The 11,896-nt window shown below is 42.3% G+C and overlaps 1 pseudogene; it reads left to right on the top strand.

Annotated features, from left to right (window-relative positions):
- Positions 1 to 4,968: 4,968 nt before the first annotated feature.
- Positions 4,969 to 5,830, top strand: LOC137621212 (uncharacterized; annotated as a pseudogene).
- Positions 5,831 to 11,896: the final 6,066 nt, after the last annotated feature.

The following is an 11,896-nucleotide window of genomic DNA, read 5'->3' as shown; positions in this document are numbered from 1 at the left end:
ACACTGAAAAGGTGTTGATTGCTTTATCTGATTGTGTGTCTCAGAGAGAGAGAGAGAGAGAGTGAGAGAGAGTTATTTCACCAATTGTAGATCAATTGTTGCTTGAAATGGCAGTAAATGTTGACATCCGATGCTTTTATTAGTGGTGGTCTTTAGATAAAATATCAATCTTCTCCCACAAGATTTATTTTTTTTCACCCGATGAAATTTTGAAGGTTTTGTAATATTCACGACTCTATAGAAAGACTTGGATTTGAATTATATATTTGAATTTATATCTTGGGTTCGAATCACGAATGTCGAGTTATTGGACCCAATTTGAGGTACGTTTTTTTTTTTTTTTTTTTAGTTACGTTGATGTTAGATATATTTTGTTCATAAAATATTTTGTGTTTTGTTTTAGAAATTTATAAAAATATTATCAGTGATAGTTGGTCGTTTGTGCATATCTATATAATTAGCAGTCACTTTGACGGGTCGCGTACACTAGTACGGTATAGATACGGCTGTACATTTTATTCCCGTTGTAGTACCTGAAGGATTCACCTGAACAAGACCTATAGAAAGACTTAGGACTGGAATTACTTGGGTGGGAGTATTTTAAAATGTCATTGAAGGGCGTGACATTTATTTCTTGATTTCCATTCACGAATATTATTGGAATCAATTTGTGTTAAGTTGAGTGTTTATTTCTTTTTTTTTCAAAAAGTATTTTTGTAGGAATTTGAAGCAATTGGTTTGCGTTACTTCCTTTGGTCGCTGCAACCTCACCATCATTGTAAGCTAAATAAGGGGTGTTTGAGGGAGCCTATAGATCTACCTGCTGAGTCATCAGCAGCCATTGCCTGGCCCTCCTTGGTCCTAGCTTGGAAGCTAATCACATGTATACATGGTCAGTCTCTATGGCATTGTCCTGCTTGCTAGGGCAATATCACTGCACCTTGCCTCTGCCATTCATAAGCGGCCTTTAAACCTTTAAAAGCTACTCGGAGACATAGAGTTACTCCCCTATATATCCGTAGGTCGTCCTTCCTAGAAGTCATTGTCCGCTCTGAAAATCGTATTTCTTAGAAGTCGTTGTCCTCCCTAGAAGTTCTCCAATGGAGTCCTCCTTCTCCTACCTAGAAGTCCTCCTAAGAAGTCCTCGTCCTCCTTAGAAGTTCTTCTCCTCCCTAGAAGTCTTCCCTAGAAGTCCTCCCAAGAAGTTCTTCTCCTCCTTAGAAGTCCTCCGAAGAAGTCCCAATCCTCCCTAGAAGTAGTCCTCCCAAGACGTATTTGTCCTCCCAAGAAGTTCCTGCCTCCCTAGAAGTACTCTTCCTCCCTAGAAGTCCTCCCAAGAAATCCCCGCCATTACTAAAAATCGTCTTCCTCCCTAGAAATCTTCCTAAGAAGTGCTCGTCCTCCCTAAAAGTCCTCCTCCCTAGAATTCCTCCTCCCTAGAAGTCGTCCTCAGTTTGAATTGTTACTTGTTGCCAAGGTCACCCAAAGAAGTTCGTCTTCAGATTGGTATCGCTTTCAATAAAGATCGTCTTTCAACGAAAGTCGTCCTCAGCAGGGCATCCGAATGTAGCCTCCCGTGTCCTAACAATTGGGAAGCGAGGCTCAAGATCTATTTGGAACTCGGACGAGCGTAATCAAGTGATGAAATCAAGTGGGTCTTTCATTTATAACGGTGGAGACTATTATAGGATTAGCTCCCTCTTGGGAGACGACGTCGAGGAGAGAGAGAGAGAGAGAGAGAGAGAGAGAGAGAGAGAGAGAGAGAGAGAGAGAGAGAGAGAGAGAGAGAGAGAGAGGTTTCAGCTTGAGTAATGCATTGGTAATACCCACTATATCCAAAATGTGCGTATTTATAAGTACCTGGAATAACCCTTTCTAAGTGGGATAACTTAACGTGGTGAAAGGTTTGCGTATTACCATGATCATCAAAGCTGTACTAGTCATTGCCACCCATACTAGGTTGGTTTGCTCTAAACGATCAGGCTAAAGTCTTCCCCTATCACCAATCACTGGCCAGCTAGGTGATGAAAACTGGCAAAAACCCCAGACATGAACAAGGACATGTCTGAGGTTGTTGTCTTAAAGTGAACTGCATTTGTTGTTGTTGTTGTTGTTGTTGTTGTTGTTTGGAATAACCCAGAGGTCATTTATCATCTCATTCACCAGTTTAACAAAGGCACAAATTGAAAAAGAAATAGGTTTTTAGCAATGGCCACCAGAAAGCAAGATGAACCGTTCAAAATGCCTCAGCAGTGACGTAATCTTCTATCTTTTGGAACATCCCAGGTACCCCCCCCCCAACCTCTGTTACACCCTCTTGAATAGCCAACCCCACCCATCTCCCCACCCCATCCTCATCCAACCAATCAGAAACAGCTTTTCGTCTGGGATTGCGTGAGTCATCTGCTGACTCCAATGGAAAGTTGATTTGAAGAAGTTTAAAGATGAGGTAAAGATGAAAATAGAATTCAGAATTCTCTAGTGTTGGAATGCCATTTTTAGATTATAGTAATGTCAATCTATCGTTTTAAATATTAGTTATGTATTCATATCGATCCATTCATGTATAACATGAGTGTCTTGGCGAGATAGTCTTCGTGGGTCTGTGATTTATAACATCAGCTCACTAACAAAGGTCTTAAGTTGAGTTCAATTTAAGGGAAACTATATGTACCAAGTGTGTTTTTACATCATGAATTAAATCAGTCTTCCATTGCAAAGAGTTATGAAACCAAGATTAACCATTTTAAGCTAGACAAATTAGCAGTGGTAGAAAATGTGGCAATGCCACTTGATAATGATTATGTTCTATTTTACAAGCAAGATGTTGCACCATTTCTAACTATGTGTAATGTATTTTTGATTGTGTTTATTACTGTGGTAACCTATAATGTGGTGAAGTATTTGATTTTCAGAAAATTGGAAAGGATTAATGAGTTACTAGTAGCTATTACTGGGAAACCCAAGGAATAAGTTTGTTATTTTGTGGCATGAGGATTCTATAAGAATCCTAGTAGCTGGCCGAGTTGTGTCAGACATGTCAGACCAATGATTATTTTTGGATAAATTTCATATGCAGAAGGTTTATGTATGTTATTGATGCCTTTATTCATGAGTATTATTAGTTAATAGGAAATAGAGTGACAAATACAGTTAGTAGTAATTGTAAAGATATAGAAAGAATTGTGGAGAGACATGAGAGTGAACGAGAAGTTAGGCAGGTTGTTTTCAGTTAATTTCACTGAGTCCAGGGATACTTCCCATAAACATCTCCCGATGTCCTGTTCCATTCTTGGATGACTCATGGGGCCCAGACGAATGAGGCGCGAAAATCGAGCAAATAGTCACGTGATTAAGGATAGCTTGACACGCCCAGGACGACGATATATAAGCAACAGTGAGAGGTGATCTCTCTCTCTCCTTCCCCAAAAGTCACTAATTATACCAGGTCTAAGGACCTACTTTAACTAACCGGACTCGAGGCGAACAGCGAGTTGTGGCTGCCCATACATTAACTGAAGGACGGCGTATATTCAAGACCGTTTAGCAGCCGAGGAATTAAGGGGAACCATTTTATCCCTTGAAACGAAGGACGACGAACAGAACTATTACGCCCGCACCTGATAGACTGAGTGTGTGTTTGGCGTGACGTCCCAGAGTGACCGAGGTGACTAGAACATCGCGCCAGCCTTCCCAACACCTGACGAAGGCTCATACTTCAGCGACGGCAGATGGCCTATGATTGACGTATAGGCCCAATTAAACAAGGAAACATCTAACTCTTCAGCCAGTGTCAAGACTTCTGAATTCAACGCTACAGATTTATGTAAAACCCATTCTTTTTATGACTGCTTTGTAAGTGATTGTTCAACCTTTTTATGTCTAGTAAAGGAAAAACTCGGCACTTGTACCCCTCACCCATATAACTTTTCTTATGTTATTTCTTGAGAGAAACATCAAGTATTAAACAAGAATGGATTAAAATACAATTAAGGAATAGTAAGTAAAGGTAAAAAATACTAGACAATTAATAAGAAGATTTGACGGGAAGCTTTATTACAAGAATTAGGGGGGGGGGACAAAGAGGGCACCTGCCCAGGGGCCTCCCCATTTTAGGGGGCCTCCACGTTTTAGGGGGCCTCAAAAAAAGGACCCAGGCTTAAATTATTTTTAATTTCAGTAAATATATAAGGAATAAAAGTTTTTATGTCAGGAATAAAACAAAATTGTGGATATTTATGATTTATCTTTTTTCATCACGGAAAACTACAGTAAAACCAAATTAAAAAACGTGATATTATTAGAAATTTAGGCTATGTTTACAGTTACCCCTAAAATTACCTCCTATCTGTTTTTGAATGCATTGTTGGTTGACAAAATTAGAAAGGATGGTTTGTAGGTAAGTCTGACTTCAAATATTTCTATATATTTTTTGGTTTCTGTGAGGTTATTTATTGAATGTATGTATTTGTACCATTGTCTGCGTAATCAGCGGCGTTTCTTCTTGAAGAAAATGACATTGACGTTCAAAATTGTCGTGGTCAGTCATATGATAACGCCTCTGCTATGAGTGGGAGATATAATGGCCTGCAAGCCAAAGTGGCAGCTGAAAATCCTCATGCAGTTTGGATACCCTGTTTTGGTCATTCACTGAACCTAGTTGGAAAAGCTGCAGCTGAATGTTGTCAGGAAGCTCTCACATTTTTCAGTTTTCTTGAGCCAGTTTATGTGTTTTTCACAGCTTCTACACATCGGTATGCAATCCTTACAGACCTACTGAAAGCTGTTGAATCTGGTCCAGTATCGGTGCCAAAGAGGGTTTCTACAACACGATGGTCCTGTCGAGCAGATGCCGTGAAAGTACTTATACAAGGATATCACCCAATCTGTGAAGCTCTTTCCAAAATAGCAAGTGATGAAAATGAGCTAGCCAAAGCATGGTATGAGGCCAATGGACTCCATAACAAGATGCTCAAATTAGAGACTGCCATTTATGTTGTTTTTTGGCATGACATTCTTGGCCAAGTTGATGCTACAAGTAACACTGCAAGACCCAAAACTTGATCTGAACACAGCAGTAGCAGTGTTGGAGTCCTTGGAATGTTTTGTACGTGAAAAGCGAGAGTGCTCTCATGTTTATGAGAAGAAGGGACAGGACTTATCGGGAACCGATGAATATTCTCCACCATGCATTCATCACCGCAATGTGCGCCTGAATCCGTTGGATTATGGACAATCTGAGGAAGTAACTCTTTCTCACTCTGAAAACTTTCATGTTGATAACTTTCTTCCAGTAATTGATCAGTTTTTGAGTTCCCTTAATCAACGTTTGAAAGCCTACGGGAGCACCTGTTCCCTTTTCGGTTTCTTATCTGGACTGGAATCACTGAGCTGTACTAAAATAGAAGCAGCTGCAGTAAAATTAGTTTGGAAATATAAAGATGATCTGGATCGATCACTTGGTGTTGAACTTGTACAGTTTGCAGCTTTTTTCACCCAGTTTCTGGATGATTAGGTTGAGACTGATAGCTTTGGGAAGGAACATTTCCTTTACAAATTGCTGCTAGACAAGAAAGTTGCAGATACTTTTCCTAATGTTGAGATAATGCTACGGATGTACTTGGTGCTTATGGTCACAAATTGCTCTGGAGAACGTTCATTCAGCAAAATGAAGTATATCAAAAACAGACTTCGCACTATAATGCATCATGATCGACTCAGTCACCTGGCTTTGATGAGCATTGAATAAGACATCCTCAGAGACATTGACTTTGACATATTGATCACCAAATTTGCAAGGATCAAGACTCGTAAAGTGTTTGGTCTGTAAATACAGATACCGCTATAGTTTTTCTATTCTACGAAGAAACTTTGGTTTTGATTTTAAGATTGGCGGCACTGTTTGAGTATGGGTCATGCTTCGTAATCACCTTCGAAAAATGGTCAGTTTGTACAGTCAGGTGTGAAGAGTCCTGATGAGGGAAGGCAAACTAACATATTTAGATTTATGGTAATAAAACATATGCTATTTATTGGAAATTGCTTTTCATAATCATTTTATACTTGAGTGTACAGAGTCAGGAGAGGTCATTTTGCACACGTGATTAAGATGACCAAAATTCATTACTGGCAGAACCCGCAATGATGATTTCCTGGTGGAGCTTACAGCGCCCCCTGGTGAGGCTTGCTTCGCTAGCCACCCGCCTCAAGCAGGGTGGGCCTCCACATGCATAAATCCGGCCCTGCCGATACCCAATGGTAAACCAGTTAATCAGTAAAGCTTATGTTATAAGAGTGAATCTCCACAGAAATCGCCTTCCGCACAGAAAACCAGACGGTAATTACCGAATGCATCAAACCAACCCCAAGAGGAGATTGAGATGTATCTTCAATTTATTGCTGGATGGGTAGTAAGCATAAGTCTATTACGTAGTAGTAGCACCAAACTGTGAACATGACAAGCATACATGCGTAGCTCGACTTAAAGTCGTCTCCGGAACTCAGTTGGAGAACGTTGAAAACGTTCGTAACGGAGATTCTTCCTTTTTTTAGGACGTAAACGTTCGTACTTCTCCATCTCCAATAAGTAAAATAGCATCAGTATGTTCCCTATTAGGGGACAGATATGCTTATTAGAAGTTTCCAGTCATTGTCATTGAAGGAAACTAAAACTTCAGATCAGGAGAAAGGAAAAAAAGTGCCTACAAGAAGGCAGAACGTAAATGCCGTATGTCTGGTTACAGGAAAGTAGCCATGCAATGTACTGAATAACCTGGTTTCAGTAAGGGATATAACTATACAACTTAATAGAACGAAGTTCTAATTGCAAGATGTATATAGCCCTTATTGGTAGAAAGATCGCTTGCACGCATATGTACTTGTCCATCTGCGCTGGCGCATGCGTATTCTCTGCCTCCAGGAAACGTTTGCAACAAATCCGGTTGCGGGAATAATGTATGTGTGACGAATCGCAACATTATTGCCCAAGGAATTTTTGATCGTTGACTAACTGTAATATTTTCTTGAATGAGAGCGCACATGTTCTCAAACAAAATATACAGTTATAGAAGGGATCATTTCTCCTTTGGTTTGCCCCTTCTCTTTATGGGATGGGCTAGCCAGTGTTCATAAACAGACACGGATGTCTGGATACCTGTAGGCGGAGTTTGAAACTTTCGTAAACGTAATGAAAAGTTGCCCAGGCCGTTGCTATCGTTCTTTAACGTCAGCTAACACTGTTCCTTCGGGACTAATTGTTCGAGACAATAACCATGTAAGGGTAGAATAAAAGGTCTCAGATGCCTATCGTGTAAAACGGCAAGTCGTTGTATCCAGGGTACAATGACGGGACATGCTGACTCAATCAAACGGTAGAACCCGAGTTTAAGACGATAACCTCACGGTTTTGTCTTGGCTAGAGCACATGCTCCGGAAAGGCTTACTGCCTTCATGAAGTTTTAACAACACTCATTGAAGTTCTGTAAAACTTCTCAGGAATGAGTCTCCCGAAGAGGGTGAAGTCTCGTATGGGGGTGTTTGCTTCAAGAAGACCAGACATAATTGCCATCAACCGCTTACCCGAAGGAGTGGCCATCGAACGCTTTCTCGCTAGTGAGAAAACTACCGTTTAATTCAGGCAAGGCCTGCAGGGGAAATGAACTGGAATGTAAAGAATTTTTCATTCCCCGCTAATTTCTGTCTGCTAACCAAACCACTCGAAGTGGGAGGGTTGAGGGAAGATGACGGTGGTTCGTTCGAAAACGAAAAGATCAGTGTTGGTGAAACCAGCCTAGCTGACACAGTAATCAGCTTGGAGTGTAGAGTGACGTATTAAGTCACACATTTGGAAGACCCATCCCATAGGGAGGGGAGAGGTTGACCATAGAGTTTTCAGAAAAAACTCTGGATCGCGGAAACCAAGAGATTCGGATGAGAACCTAGGGGTTCAAAATCTATTTGTGAATTCCTTTCTCACGACCCTAAGGGATGTTGTGACGAGAACCCGCTGGAACTCTGTCGCTGATTCCTGATGGAATTTTCAGGAATCGTGTTACGTGAACCTACCGGGGTTCACAAGACCAGAACCCAAAGAAACTGTGTCATAGTTACCTGTAGAGAGTCGGAAGCCCCTGGGCAGCAGGCATCCCTCCGGGTTTTTGCACGCGCGAACACTTGCGACGAGAGTCAGAAGACTCTCTGTCATAAGAGTAAAACTCTTGATGACGATGGCCACGCATGCGGACCCTTTGTGTGACGAGTCAGAAGACTCTCTGTCATAAGAGAAAAACTCTTGATGATGATGGTTACGTGCGTTAAGTTGGCCGTGCGCACCGAGATGGTTACGGGCGCTCGCGAACGCTTCACGGGACGAGAGTTCGAAAACTCTCTGTCATGAGAGTAAAACTCTTGCACGCGCGTGAACACTTCGCGCAACGAGAGTTAGAAAAACTCTCTGTTATAAGAGTTGTTCGGGCACTTCAACTGATTGCGTGCGCCTAGTTGTTCACGCGCATAAGGTTGGTCGTGCGTGCCAATTTGGTCGTGCGCCCGTGAGCTCTCAGTGTTGCGAGAGTACTCACTGCTACGCTCACCCGAAGGTTCACGATAGCCTGTGTTGTGTGAGCGCAAACGATCAACATAATGAGAGTCCGCAAACTCTCTGCCGTATAAGTAATGACTATGGTCACGAGAACCCAAAGGTTCAACGTGAACTGTGTTGCGAGACCCTGAAGGGTCAGCGTGACTAAGGGCACGAGGGACCAAAGGCCTAACGTAGCCTGTGTTGCGAGACCCCGAAGGGTCAGCGCAACGAGAAACCGAAGTTTTCCTGACACAAAACACCAAAGTGTCAGAGTGACTAAAGTTACTAGAGCCCAAGGATTCAGCATAATTAAAGTTACGAGAGCCTAAGGGTTCAGTGTAACTAATGTTACGAGACCCCAAAGGGTCAGCGTAACGAGAATCCGAAGTTTCCCTGTCACAAAACACCGAAGTGTCAGAGTGACTAAAGTTACGAGAGCCCAAGGGTTCAGCGCTTAGACTCAGCGTAACTAAAGTTACAAGAGCCCAAGGGTTCAGCTTAACTAATGTTAAGAGACCCCGAAGGGTCAGCGTAACGAGAAACCGAAGTTTCCGTGTCACAAAACACCAAAGTGTCAGAGTGACTAAAGTTACAAGAGCCCAAGGGTTCAGCGTAACTAAAGTTACGAGAGCCCAAGGGCTCAGCGTAACTAAAGTTACGAGAGCCCAAGGGTTCAGCATAACTAAAGTTATGAGAGCCCAAGGGTTCAGCGTAACTAAAGTTACAATAGCCCAAGGGTTCAGCGTAACAAATATTACGAGACCCAGAAGGGTCAGTGTAACGAGAAACCAAAGTTTCCCTGTCACAAAACAACGAAGTGTCAGGGTGACTAAAGTTACGACAGGCCAAGGGTTCAGCGTAACTAATATTACGAGAACCCCAAGGGTTAGCGTAACGAAGAACCGAGTTTCCTCTCTCACGAGACCCCGAAAGGTCAGCGTGATTGATGGCACGAGGTACTGAAGGCTGAATGTTACCATTGTTATGAGAGCCCGAAGGTTCAGCGTAACTGAAACCCGAAGGTTTCTAGTCACATGAGCCCGCTCACGCGAAGGATCAGCACAACGAAGTCCCGAAGGATTCCTACTGTTATGAGAACCCGCAGGATCAACATGACGAGAGCCCGAAGGCTCACGATCACGCCAGCCCAAAGGGTGATCATACAGTAACGAGATCCCGAAGGGTCAAGGAGAATGTCGCTTAAGATAAGGCTCTCGCTCCGCCCTTGAAGGAAAACCATAAGCGGAAGGGGCGACCGCCGATGACCAGAGGCGGTCTTCTCTCGAGAACGAAAGACTCGTTCCCCCGAAGGGGAAACCTGCTTCGGAGAGAGCTCTGCCACCGCCCCTGGTGGATCAGCAAACTCCTACTCCTACATGTTATCTCTTGTGAATGAGAGGATAGTTCTCCCGAAGGAGATCGTCTAAGACAAGCTTTCTCCCAGCTCTATGGGAAAAAGGCGTAGGAGTAATAATATCTCTCTCGCAAACGAGGGAGAAGTCCTCTCGAAGGAGGACATCGCCTAAAACAAGCTTTCTCCCAGCTCTATGGGAAAAAAGTGTAGGCGTAATAATATCTCTCTCGCGAACGAGAGAGAAGTCCTCCCGAAGGAGGACATCGCCTAAGACAAGCTTACTCCCTGCTCTATGGGAAAAAAGCGCAGGTGTAATTATCTCTCTCTCGCGAACGAGAGAGAAGTCCTCCCAAAGGAGGACATCTCCTAAGGCAAGCTTTCTCCCAGCTCTATGGGAAAAAAGCGTAGGCATAATAATATCTCTGGCGAACGAGAGAGAAGTCCTCCCGAAGGAGGACATCACCTAAGACAAGCTTTCTCCCAGCTCTATGGGAAAAAAGCATAGGCGTAAAAATCTCTCTCTCGCGAACGAGAGCCTCGCCTAAGACAATTTCTCCCAGCTCTATGGGAAAAAAGCTTAGGCGTAACAATCTCTCTTGCGAACGAAAGAGAGAGAGAGAGAGAAGTTCCCCTCGAAGGAGGAACAAGCCTTAGACTTGCTTTTCCCCATTTCAAGGGCAAGAAGCACAGTCTTCAGCGACGAGGTAGCAGTAGCAAAACTCGTCTGCTTCCCATCAACAAGCCTTGTTCAAGTTGAAGGTTGACAACGATTGCTACCTCGTAACGTGGGCAGCTCACAAGCTACCACATGAAGCGCAGGATAATGAACAGGGCGGCCATAGCCTTGTGTTCTACGTCGCTGCTTTTTTGGGGGAATAAGTCACCTTCCTTGTAAGATAATTCCTCGAAAGGGAGCTGAACTGTTATACAATTTAACTCAGTAATGAAGCAAACACACGGGAGTGTTAAGAACCTGCCGACCATTAGCGCAAGGTAGGGGAGTAGTATCAACACAATGACAACTCCCTTATGGCGGAGGCCGTTAGATACGTTGTCAACAGTAATTAAAGTTACAAGTATCTAACAACATAAACGTATATTTCCATTTATACATATATACATGCATATATATGTATAAGATAAATGAAAACACACACAAGAGAAAAAGAAAAAACGACAGAAAAATAATCAAGGCAAGTCATTACGGGAAAGCACGGCAGCATGTCCGTCCTCTACCGAGCCAAAAAGTAAAAGTGGTTACTCAGCCGAGAGGTGTGAGTGAGCGGGGTAGCCAGTCTACCCCAACCCCCACCCGCTAACTAGGGGATAGGGGTAGTTATCCCTCACTAAAATTATCATGGCTCGTCTTTCAGCTACGTCGAAAGTATAACCCCATAAATAGCGGAGGGTTGTATCTATGCCGGAACATATATATATATATATATATATATATATATATATATATATATATATATATATATATATATATATAACGAATTTTGAGCAAAGTGATGAACAGTGGACTGTTTTGGAATATTAATGCCTTCTAGTGCAAATCATTATGGTGATTAATAGACTGTTCTATACAGGTGCAGAATCTGACCAATAACACCAGTGCTGTGTTAACATTTAAACAGTGTTGACGCATGTCCAACATCTGAGTGAAACTAGACAGATTTGGTTTCACATTCACATTGAGTGGCATTAATCTAATAATGAATTTATATATGTATATTCTTCCCTTACAGGTCAGAAGTATATATAACCATGATGTTTACCTATGCAAGGTCAGATTTCTACTTTGTTACATCCACATTTCATAATTTATTGTAAAAAAATAAAATATAGAAAATGTTGCTGCATCTTATTTTATCCTCAGTTGGTAAAAATAAAGCAACCGAGAGTTTTATTCTATTCCTATAAATAGAAGCTTGAATCAGTACAGATGTCCAAAGCATGAA

The sequence above is a fragment of the Palaemon carinicauda genome, chromosome 27 (assembly GCF_036898095.1).
Source record: "Palaemon carinicauda isolate YSFRI2023 chromosome 27, ASM3689809v2, whole genome shotgun sequence".
Classification (NCBI taxonomy): domain Eukaryota; kingdom Metazoa; phylum Arthropoda; class Malacostraca; order Decapoda; family Palaemonidae; genus Palaemon; species Palaemon carinicauda.
This window is presented reverse-complemented; position numbering and strand designations above follow the sequence as displayed.